The sequence below is a fragment of the Molossus molossus genome, unplaced genomic scaffold, assembly GCF_014108415.1.
Source record: "Molossus molossus isolate mMolMol1 unplaced genomic scaffold, mMolMol1.p scaffold_m16_p_8, whole genome shotgun sequence".
Classification (NCBI taxonomy): domain Eukaryota; kingdom Metazoa; phylum Chordata; class Mammalia; order Chiroptera; family Molossidae; genus Molossus; species Molossus molossus.
Genome location: NW_023425402.1, coordinates 82266641 through 82278784, shown reverse-complemented (window position 1 = coordinate 82278784; position 12144 = coordinate 82266641). Strand labels below are relative to the sequence as shown.

General features: G+C 42.5%; 1 non-coding gene across 1 annotated transcript; it reads left to right on the top strand.

The window, feature by feature from the left end:
* Positions 1–5742: 5742 nt before the first annotated feature.
* Positions 5743–5849, top strand: LOC118622072. Its single transcript, XR_004957910.1, has one exon. It is a non-coding gene; the product is annotated as a U6 spliceosomal RNA (small nuclear RNA).
* The last annotated feature ends 6295 nt before the right edge of the window (positions 5850–12144 follow it).

Here is a 12144-nt window from a genome sequence, read left to right as displayed (position 1 = left end):
GAAAAAATGTCCTTGGGTGAGGATAAAAAAAAAAGGAAAATAAGCCCTGCAGCTGTGGCTCAGTGGTTGAGCGTCGTCCCGTGCACCAAGAGGTCACTAGTTCAATTCCCAGTCAGGGAACATGCCCAGGTTGTGGGCTGGATCCCCAGTAGGGGACATGCAGGAGGCGGCCAGTTGATGTTCTCTCTCATTGATGTTTCTATCTCTTTCTCCCTCTCCCTTCCTCTCTCTCCCTAACATCAACACAGAAAATAAATAAGTAAATAGAGGAAAATAGTTCTGAAATCAGTAAAAACATAAATGAAAGAAATGCATAGCAAACCTGATATCGTTAAGTCAGTTTCCCACAGATGTCCCAGATATATCCTTGAGATGATCTTGATAGAGGAACAAACAAAAGATGTTTTCCTAATCTAAACTGGTGAATTAATGGTACATAGAAGCTATTAATACCAAAGGTGTTGATAAACTTTGATGCTTATTTACGTTTTAAATTTTTTATCATAAAGATAAAAATAACCTCAAATACTGGATGGAATTTTTAATATATTTCTCGGCAATAACAAGATATCATCATTTTTATAGGAACGTTTTGAACAAATCTCTCAAAAGCTTTTCAGAGTTTTTGCATTTAAAAATAAATAGTGGATAGAACAATACAGTAAAAAGTACAATCAACTAAAAATTACTTCAGACTTTCTCCAAGGTCAGTGAAGCATGGCTAGTAAAAATTGTATTTTAGGGATTAGGGATAAATTACTTGGGAAAGTCCTACACTGCAATCATTCAGCAAATACTAAAGGCCTAACATGTACCAGGCAAAATATTCGGTGTGGGGGATACATTCGCTTATACCAACAGAAACTACACGAATTAAACAGATAATTACAAGAGTTGAATAAATAATTACAAGGGTGCAAAGTTCTGCAAACAGAGTGGTTGAAATCCATACATGATCACTACACAGAGAATGAAGTCTTAATTAGATGAAGAGAGTTAATAATAGGGACTATATGAGTCACTTGAGATTCTTGACTCATGAAAATTACACCATTAGAGGAAAATAAAGATCAGCATCTATGACTAAGTGAGACTGGCCAGTGAGCTAACAGACAGCATTTCAGAGGTCTCTTTTCAGTAAGACTTGTCAGAGACTCAGAAGCACAGTGAAACAGAGTATTGCAATTTGTATCCCCAGATTTGGGTTAGTACAAATTCTTGAAATTTAGTGATTACCAGGCAAAGTAGAGAAATTATCTGGACACTGAGACTTAAATGTCGAGTTGGTTGCCTTGAGCACAATTTTCTTAATTTGATAAACTCAAGGCAGTTGCATCCATTAAAGCAGAAGCATAAAGTTATTTTTCCTAATAGTAAATTAAATACCATATATATATATATAGATATATATATATATATCTATATATATATATATTTTATCCTCACCCGAGGACACCTTTTTATTTTTTGTTCAGATAGAGTGGGAGGGAGAGCAAGGAAGAGAGAGAGAGAAAGAAACATCAACGTGAAAGGGACACATCGAGTGGCTGCCACCTGTACCACCAACCAGGGCTGGGGACAAACTGCAACCAAGGTATGTGCCCCTACCAGGAACTGAACCCGGGTCTCTCTGGACTGCAGGCCGTCGCTCTAACCGCTGAACCAAACTGGCCAGGACCAACTTTTATATTTTAATTAACTTACAAACAATGAAATGAAAATTCAAATAAATTTTCAGATATAAGAAGCAACTTCAAAGAAACCACCTTCCCAGATACTCCCCAAACACACGCTTAGACAACAGTTTGAATGGGACGGAATTTGATTCTCCTCTGGTTTTAGGGAAACTGTAACGGAAAGTTTTCGGGGAAAGAACTTTGCAGTTTATATCCAAGCTTTGCAACTAAGTGGCTTTTGACCTCGAACAAGTTACTTAAACACTTTGAATCTCTGTATCCTCATCTGTACAATGGAGTTAACAATGCCTCCTTAACAGTCCGTGAGATTCCATCTGGGGAATGCTAACCCTTGCTAACTACAGAGCAGGTACTCGGTAAAAGTCGCCTAGTCTTTTTTCCCCAACCTCTGTTCGCTCCACTTTGCTGAAACCAAACAAGGGGAAAGAAAAGAAGAGCGAGAAAAGGATAGAAAACTTGCTTCTCTTTCGAACAGAGTCAGAGAGGCAGAAGGCCCAGACACAGTGAACAAATCTGCATAGTTATCAAGTGGTGATTGAATAGAGCACTTCTGCCCCTAATTCAGTGACAAATACAAAGTAGGTGCTTAATGAATATTGAATTGATTGCATGGGATGAAAAGAATGACTAAACTGGATGCCTGAAGTACTGAAGTAATGCATACATGAATGGAATGACATCTGTCTCAAAGGTCTTTGCAGCTCCATGCAAAAAAATTGAGGGGTGCGTTTCAGTAGTTTTCAGCCCTAGCTACATAATAGACCACTTAAATCCCTGTACCTAGACCAGTTACATCAGAATTTTGGAGGAGGTGGACATCAGTATTTTTTTTTTAGCGTTTCCCAGGTGATTGCAATGCATTGTGAAAGATGACTACAGTTAAAGGTCTATCTTTTCTATACCAGTCTGTGTCCCACCTCTTATATAATTTCCTAGATGACAGACATCACCATTCCCTTTTAATCCCCTCTCAGTGCCTTTGAGGTAACAGCTACTAGTTACTTACTCTATTTTGTCCTCGTTTAGTAACAGATAAGGATTAAAGGACGTAGTCCTAGTTGGATCTTGGTTCTTCTCGTAACAAAGCAGGGTGTGAAGTGTTTTACACTAACAGAAGCTTGAGATAGATTTGAAGGGATTGCCATTCTCCAGTCCCAGCTGAGCACCAGTACCCTTGGGCTCCCTTCCCAGCCCACTCTCCTTCTAGTCCAGGCTTCATCATTTGGGGGGGGGAAAGAGACAGGTAATGAAAGAACTGTGTGCAACTACCTCTTTTTACCACCTATTCAAAACTTCACTTTTAAAGGCCCAGTGACTACTGTATTTATTACTAAATAAATGTCTGATTTCTAACAATGACTGCACATTTTATAATGGTCAGGCCATTCATTTTTTCCCCGGGATGCTTGCCATGACAGAATTACCTTTCAAATCGCATACTGTTATTAGTCAATAGCACTAAAACACTCACACAGTGAGCATTAATTCGCACAAACTACCACTGCATTTGCCACTGACGAAAATACAAATAAAAAATTACATGTTTAAAAACTACATTTGAATTTGAAAATATGTCCAATATCACTCGTGACCCTCAATAGAGGGACTGCTTGCAACAGCTGGGTAAAAATACGACTGCTTCCATCTCTTATGTTTTCCAGTGAGAGAGCTTCGTGGACAAAACAACTCTCATTACTTCTAATTATAAAGACTCTTTTTTCGTGAACTATCCTCCTCAAAAAATAATTAGAGAAAAAACCAAGATAGTACATCGTGGCTCTCCTATAAAATGTAGAATCTGTGTCTGTAAAACAACACCCATTTTGTGCCAGATCCTGGGAACACAGAAGAGGCATGCTCCGATGGAGTGATAGACATATCTGTCAATCATTACAAACTACTAGGAGTCATAATGAGGCTACAGGATGCAATGAGAGTTGTGTCAGTTAAGATGACACTAGTGGCCATAATGGATAAAATCCAAAATCTGAGTCTGGATTTAACACCGTGAAGGTTTATGTCTCACTCTTAAATGGCCCCATGAGGGAGCTGACGGTGGGGCAGTCCCCTCTAAGCAATGACTGGGGACCTGGTTCCCTTTTCCAATATAGTCACGTGCTGAGTGACAACCTTCAGTCAACAACAATCCACATGTACAGTGTGGTCCCATAAGATTATGATGGAGCTGAAAATTCCCTGCTGCCCAGTGATGCCACAGCTGCCATCATGGCATGTTGCCACACCTCACTGTTTTGGACCCTCTTGGTCTAGAAATGCCTGGAGGTGCATTCCCCAGACACCACCCCTTTCTCAACCAACGTTCCTATTGGACTGAAAGGGGTGGTCCTTACTGTGATTGCAAGATGCCCTTCCGCACGATAACCATTAGGAAGCTTTGAAGAGGGAAAAAAAGAATTTCTTAGAGGCCCCGGAGAATACAAGGCCCAGCCAAGGGCACATAACTAAGTCTTGTGGGAAGAGAGAGCAAGAGAGATGGAGAGACGTGGGGGGGGGGGGGGGGATGGATGGAGGGAGAGAGAGATGGATGGAGGGAAAGAGAGAAGGGTCCTGTCAAGAATGCGCATGTGTGTGGGCCCGAGGTTTTGCTTTTATTGAGGTTGAGAGTAGGGACATAGGCTTTCAGGAGCTCACTCTTAATTGATGAATTTAAAACAAAAGAGTGGGGATTTTAAGCACAGGAAGAAAAAAACAAGCAGTCAAATTGTATCTAAATCAACGAAGATCTCTAAAAAATAAAAGGAGCATCCATGGGGGGAGGCAGCCTGGCTCTTTGTCTAGGCCTGTGGCGGGCAACAAACCCATTTACCGGTGGTAGCGCTCCTGAGCCGCCTCTGGGAAATGGATGCCAGCAATCCACGCTCAAGTCAGGAACCTGCACTGCAAAAGGAAAGCCAGCCGGCAGTGCTTACGCTGCAGCCACTCGGGGGCTGTGGTGATGCTGGTGGGAACAAACCGATTGCACGGCCAGCTGAACACAAGTCTAGCTTCTGCAATTGCAGTGGTAGGCTACACCATCTAGGGTTGGGTAAGGGCACCCTGTGATGTCACACAACAACGAATTCACCCTGTGACACCTTTCGCAGAACCCAGTCCCCAGGTTGGGCAGCACGTGACTGCAGCACATCGCTCCTCCAATCAGACACCTGAAGTGGAAAATGGTATGAAAATGACAACTTGGAGTTATTCATGGCCACGCATAAGAGTACATGTATAGTTTCCACGCGCACTGAATGGCCACATCAGACAAGCGAGGCTGAGACATGTTTTGTTGTGTTCCCGAAAGGAAAAGAAATTTGGTATTCTGCAGCAAGTTCTGCACACTAGTAGGGAAATAAAGAAAAATTGTATAAGGGAATTACTTCTACTAAGTCATCGTCCACTTTCCCGATGGGCAGTGCCTGGTAAAGAGCATTCCAGGGAGAACAGTGTGTGGACACAGGGAAGCATGGGAGCGCCCAGGGTGCCGGTGGAAGAGCAGGTTGGACAATGTGACCGGAGCGCAGGATGTAGGGATAGTAGCGTGTGCAACTGGGAAACCAGGGACCAGATCATTCACCGTATTGCCACAAAACGTACTGAATATGTTTTATATGCCTTTAGGAGATGAAATTGGGGAAAACATAAAGCACAAGCCCCACCCTGGAAGAGTTTCCAGTTCAGTGTGTGTGTGTGCGGGGGGGGGGGGGGGGTCATAAAAAAGAGAAACTTGAGTAAGAAACGAGATAGACTCCAGACCTACTTAAGAGAAGGATCATTAGGGCTTTGTGTCCGGATGGGAGGTGACAAGAAGATCAAGGAATAGACTGATGGGTAAAAGAAGAAATATAAAACGACCTCCACACTTCTCATTTGGAGACTGGGTAATGAGGAGAGAGAATATAGGAATAGATATATGTTAGAGGATGGGTAGAATCAATTAATAAAATTAACTTTAAACTTTCTGAGCTCCAGGAAGTTTGGGACATTTATGTCCAGACTAGCAAGTCTTAAAATTCACATATACAAGGGTGATTAAAATTTTGTTCTGCTCGCTTCAAGAGCACATATACTAAAGTTGGAATGACACATACAAGATTAGCATGGGCCCTGTGCAAAGATGACATGCAAATTTATAAAGTGTTTCATATTTTAAAAAATAATTTAAAAAAATACTCAGTCTCAGCTGAGTAGAATCGGGCTACATCAGCTGTTTCTGTCTATTTGCTCTATTTGCAGCATCTCTTACTTGAACTATAGTTGGCCATTAAATACTTGTCTAGTGTATAAAAAAAAATGCAACCGCCTGGCCAATGTGGCTCAGTGGTTGAGCGTCGACCCATGCACCAAAAAGTCACCAGTTCGATTCCCAGTCATGGCACATGCTCAGGTTGTGGGCTCGATCCCCAATGAGGGGCGTGCAAGAGGTGGCCAATCCATGTTCTCTCTCATTGATGTTTCTATCTCTCTCTCTCCCTCTAACTTCCTCTCTCTCTCTCTAATATCAATAAAGAAAAAAAATTACAAAAAAAAAAAAGAAACCATCCCAGAAAACCTCATGTAGCTCTCACTCCATTAAATAAAGATTTAAAAAAAGAAAAAGGAAAAAGGAAGCACTTTCTTATTTCATCGCTCCACTACAGATTTCTTTCTAATCACAAGAATGAAGCTACTTTTGTTACTGTATGCCATGAATGATTTTCTAATTAACAAAACAACAGCCTACCAGGGGTTTGGGGGAACATGACATCATTTGGCCACCCCCTCCAATGAACACTTTCTGCCATTTTGGGTGGGATGAAATGCTCTCTTCGGGTATTCTTACTAAATAATCCTCATTCTCCTTGAATGACTCTTCTTCCCACTTTCATAATTGGAATTGGTCCCCTTTTTGTCCTTTTTTTCCAGAAAGCAACCTCACCTACATCTCTGTCCTTAACAATTTGCTTCATCGAGGTCTCAACTCATTTGCCTCCAAAGAGCAGGGAAGCGGCCTAAATGAATGGGAAATACTGGCACATACATATTCTAAGTGAAGGGTTGGATTTATGGCCCAAAGGAGCAGCTACTCCTCAGTTTCCTTTCATATTTGCCATATGAAAATGCTAAGCACTAAGTCCAGATCACCTGACTGGTTAAGAAAAACTCATTTTTTATGTATGATACTAATTAAATGGTAGCCCATTTGTTTTCCAAAATCCATTGAGGAGGATAAAGAACATCCATTCCTCTCATTTGCTAGTTTGCAGTCTGTGACATAAACATATGATTCTTTGGTTAATATCTAGTGTCTTGACCTCTGTCCTTAGGTTCAGTGTCAGAGCTCTGGCTGCAAACTGGGTGCCTTCACTTTGTTATCAACAGGCATCTCGAATTCAACATGTTCAGCACTAAGATGTACGGAATGTGGCAAGTCCAATTTCTAGTCTCTTCTTGAAATATGCTTTAGGACATATTTTAAATATTTTATACCTTTCATCTGTATTTAGACATCAATGATAAGGTCTAAAGATCACAGTTAAGCAAAAATTCAAAGCTCTGAATAACTTACATGCAATAGATTATTTGAATGTGTTGGACAATCTACGCATAACAGGAATTATAGTAATAGTGGGTAGAATAAGAACAATAAGCCCTGCCGGTGTGGCTCAGTGACTGAGCGTTGACCCCGGCACCAGGAGGTCACCAGTGATTCTTCGTCAGGACACACGCCCAGGTAGCGGGCCCAATCCCCAGCGGGGGGCATGCAGGAGGCGGCAAGTAGATGTTCTCGCTCATCAGTGTTTCTCTCTCTCTCTCCCTCATCCTTCCTTTCTCTCTAAAATCAATAAAGACAAAAAAGTTTTTTAAAGAACAACAGTAGGCAGTATGTGCTATTTCTATTACTGTATCAATGTGTTAAGAATTTTACATGAATTCACTTAAAGAATCCTCAAAATAACGGTAGGAGAACAGTACTTTCATTACCCCCATTCTATAAATGAGGAAACATAGACTGCAATAGCTTCCCAAGGTAATCTCAGTAGTAAATGGACAGATTTGGGGTCCAAATCCAGACCTGACTGACCCAAGAGCCTCGTAAACACTGTGCTCTGCTGCCACCCCCACCTTTCCAAACTTGTGATGGTTGGAGCTGAGGTTCAGAATGTTTTGAACAATTCTGATGGGAAATCTATCATAAATAATAAATTCCCTTCTTAGAATGGTTCTGTGAAATCATGACCTTTGACCAAGGCAGACTGGTTACTCCTCATCTGGGGGGACATCAGCAATTTCAGTGTGTCCAGCATCACTTCCTCCTTCTTCAAGTCATGAAACCTCCCCTTTCTTCCCAAAGACTTCCTGCCTCCTATCTGGAGCATGTGGTTGGGTGGCCTATCAAAGGGCCACACCGATCTCATCATGCTGCAGGAGTGGGAATATGTGTCAGTTTGCTGGGGCTGTCATGACAAAGGACCAAAGACAGGGTGGTTTAAGCAATAGAAATTTATTCTCTCACAGTTCTAACGGCTAAACGTTCGAGATCAAAGTGTTGGCAGTGATAGTTTCCTCTGAGGCCTCCTTCCGTTGGTTGCAGATAATTCTCTGCTCCCTGTGTCTTCACGTGTCCCTTCTGTGTATGCCTGTGTCTACATTTCCTGCTCTTATAAGGACATCAGTCATATTGTATTAGTGCCACTCTGATTAGCTAATTTAACTTAATTACCTCCTTAAAGAACCTATCTTAAGATATACAGTCACATTCTGAGGTACTAGGGGTTAAAATTTTAATAAATAAAATTTGGAGGAGCATAATTTAACCTATAACAGGCTGAGACCAAAGCCAGTCAATTTCTGATTGATATAATTATCCTTTGCCTCTAAATAGAGATGTTGGTACCATTTAGGGATATTTTTCAAGCCAGGTCAAACAGTGTCTTCTTGAGGATTGATCAGAACATGGAAAAGTGAAGATCATACCCTATTCTCTGAGATACGTAGTTCCAAGGGTAATAAGGTTTGGAGATTACCCGTAAGCTGCAAGGGTTCTCGTAGGCATGAGGCATGTAAAGAAAACAGCCTAGGATCGACATGAGGAAAACAGATATGAGAAGCAAAGAGAAGGAGAGAGGTTTCTGATGCTATTATTTGACCACAGACATCCAGCATGCCTAAGGAACCCCTCTCATTTTTACTTGAGGCCATACACTTTTAATTTATTAAACTCATTTGAATTGGAATTCTGTCACTTCCAATTGAAAGAGGCCTAACAAATGTACCTTGGGAAAATAGGTGCCTTTGGCAGAATAAGTTAGGTAGGCTAACTTAACAGATTCAAACACAGAGTTAAAAAGAGAGAGGAGAAGCAAATGTCCATAAAAGGGGAGCACTTTAACATAAGCAAAGAGATCAAATTCACTATATGAGTTGAAGATATCTCATCCTTTTCAAGAAAATCAATTAAACAGGGAAGCCCTGGCTGGTGTGTCTCGGTTGGCTGAATGTGACCTGTGCACTGAAAGGTCGCAGGTTTGATTTCCGGTCCGCACGCATGCCTCGGTTGTGGGCTCGATCCCCAGTTGGCGTACCTGCAGCAGGCAGCCGATCAATGTTCTTCTCACATCGATGTTCCTCTCTCTTTCTCTCTCTCTCTCTCTCTCTCAAATCAATAAAAATATATTTTTAAAAATTGGGGGGAAAACTAATTTGATACGGCGAAGAGAGAACTGGGCGCCTGTGTGAAAGAAAGGGGGATGGGATGGGGACTCCACGGGGCTCGTGGGAAGTAGGGATCTGAAGGCAAAGGCCACTGTTCTTGCTGTACAGGTAAAAGTTGGTTTGGGGAAGACCGAACTCCTCGTCCTGGGACAGCAGGTGCACCCAGGTGGGCCCCTCCATTGTCCACTTCCAGGGACAGAGATGGAGGAAGGGAGAAGGGGGGGAGGGGGGGCAGGTGCTCAGGCACAGGTGGGAGGCAATGAGGCCATAATAGTAGGAAAGACCTGTCAAGGGGAGGGGGGCAGAGAGAGAGAGAGGAAACCTGGAGAGAGAGAGGGAGGTAAGAAAGAGGGGGAGACAGGAAGAAAGGAGAGAATAAATAAATATGATGCACAAGGGGCAAATATTTGGCTTAATGTTTCAGGAAATGAAGTCTAGACTGCCTTGGTGTATGTCCCAGCTCAGCCCCTTAAGAGCTCTGTGAACACGGGGAAATAGCTCCATGCCTCAGATTCATCATCTGTCAAATAAAGTAAAGAATACTACCTACCACACAGGATAATGTATACAATCCAGTGAGCCAATACATGTGCAACGTGGCACATGTTTCAACACGCCCTGTCTTATTATCACTTTAGTTAAAGACTTCACCTGGGATCCAAAGAATAAACAGGAAGTGAGGACCTACCTGCCCGGGAAGCTCCGGTGACCTTGCACAGCTTCGGCTGTAACCCGTCCCCCCGCTCCTGCTGCACCTGGCTGCGTGTAATTACCGCCCGCTCCCAACACAGCAAGCCCAGACAGGGCGCCCTGTTTAGCTGGTGCTGAGGTGGCGGAGATGCACGCTGTGGTTCTCAGGTGATTTTATTTAAGCTTGATATCTCTCCGCGTAGACCTAATTTCTCATCTAGGAAATGCTGATGTTTTGCCTCTCCATGATAAGGCTAAGTGAGAAATCTGCAGTCCTCGAATGTAATTTTTCTACATGGGTTATCTTGCGTGCTTTTTATACCTAAACAGAGAAGAAGAAAAAAAATCCACCGAAGACCATTTTATTCCCCTCCACCTCAGTGTGCTACAGGTTGACGGATCACACCAACCCCCGAGGAGGCTCCACCCCGCAAGGCGCGAGTGCAGGTGTTCTGCTGCGTCTCGCCACGGGCACTGTGCTCCTTGCCAGCGCGCATCTCCGGAGACCAGAAGACCACGTGGTAACTGGGAGCTGAAAAACCACGGGCAGTGTTTACTCCGTGTGTTTATGAAAAGGTGTTAACAACTAATTGCATAGCATTACCCACTTAAACATATCTCAGATGGCATTATTACCATGAGTCTCAGGAACATTTTCTTGGCATAGATTTTTAATAGCTTTTAAAAAAGAAAATGGTCCAATAGGAGATGCCAAATTTGTGGCTTCATCGGGTGCAATTCAGATGGCAGACAGGATGTGGTTCAGCAGTTATGGGGGTTGCAGTGAGTCAGCTATGGAGACAAATGTTTCCATGGTGACCTTCCCCATTCATTCGGTGTGAGGCCTTCGTACACCCATGAGGATTAATGACATGGCATTAACACTGATAATCATAATGAAGAGAGCTGTCTGGGAGCGAAGCAACCCTACCCTGACATTTGTGAAGAAATAGCATGGAGGAATTTAGCCAACATGCAGAGGAAGAAAATATTGAAGGACAGGGAAAGGAAAGAAATTTATTTCTTTTTTTTTTTTTTGGTTTTATAGAATAGTTTTCCTGCCAGAATAAACCCTGCTGCTGACAGACTTCTAAAGTCTCCCCTCCGGGAATTCTCAGTATTACAACAAAATGGGGAGGGAAATAAATAACCCAAAGAAGTGATTCACTAAAGGTCAAAAGAACCAGGATGAGAGAATATCGAAGGCTTAGATTCTACTCAGCTACCAAGGTTTGGTTGTTTGTTTACATGGTTTTAAATATTCCTTAGGCGGTCGTTTTTAGAAAAGTCTTTTTTTACTGAGAGACTTGCCTTTTTCTATAGCTTCGTGGCACCACTTTTGTTCCTTCCAGGGAACAAAATTCTTTTCACATTGTGCTAATAGCAACACTTGATTTCAGCGTGCAGAGACGCGGGGCATCGCGCACTGATAAGGTGAAACCCTAGGCGTCTGCACTCTTACTCCGAGGCCGGCCTGGGAAAAATTACAGCCACAAAGAGAGATTGTGCTTTCCCAGAGCAGGGCACAGATCTTCCAGGCTCCCAGAGGAGTGAGCCTTGTGACTGAGTTAGTTGTGTGCATGTTATCTCCTTTATTACATTTCAAGATTCCGTGGAGCAGAAACTTCACCTTATTCCTTTTGAGCATTGCCAACTCCATCCCCAACACACACACACCTACAAATATACACAGGCTCACATACACAAAATATACCTACACGCACACACGTGCGCGCGCGCACACACACACACACACATTAATTCAGCCTCCGCCTTTACTCGCCACACGCCGCATTACTACCTGTCTGTTGAATGAGTGGACTTCATCAGCAATGTAAAACCTCGGAGGAGGCAGTGAAGCATTTTGTCTAGGAAGTTTTAGAAACCCACAGAGCCAAACAATAATGGTTTGTAAAACTGTAACACTGTTTTGCTTTTTTAATGTTTAGGCTAGTGGATTTGACACAAATACAATAAAGCCTGAGGGGCAGTAAATGAAAAACATGAGTGAAAAAAATCAAGAAGCTCTCACGGCAACTGGACTGGTTAGATTAATTAAATG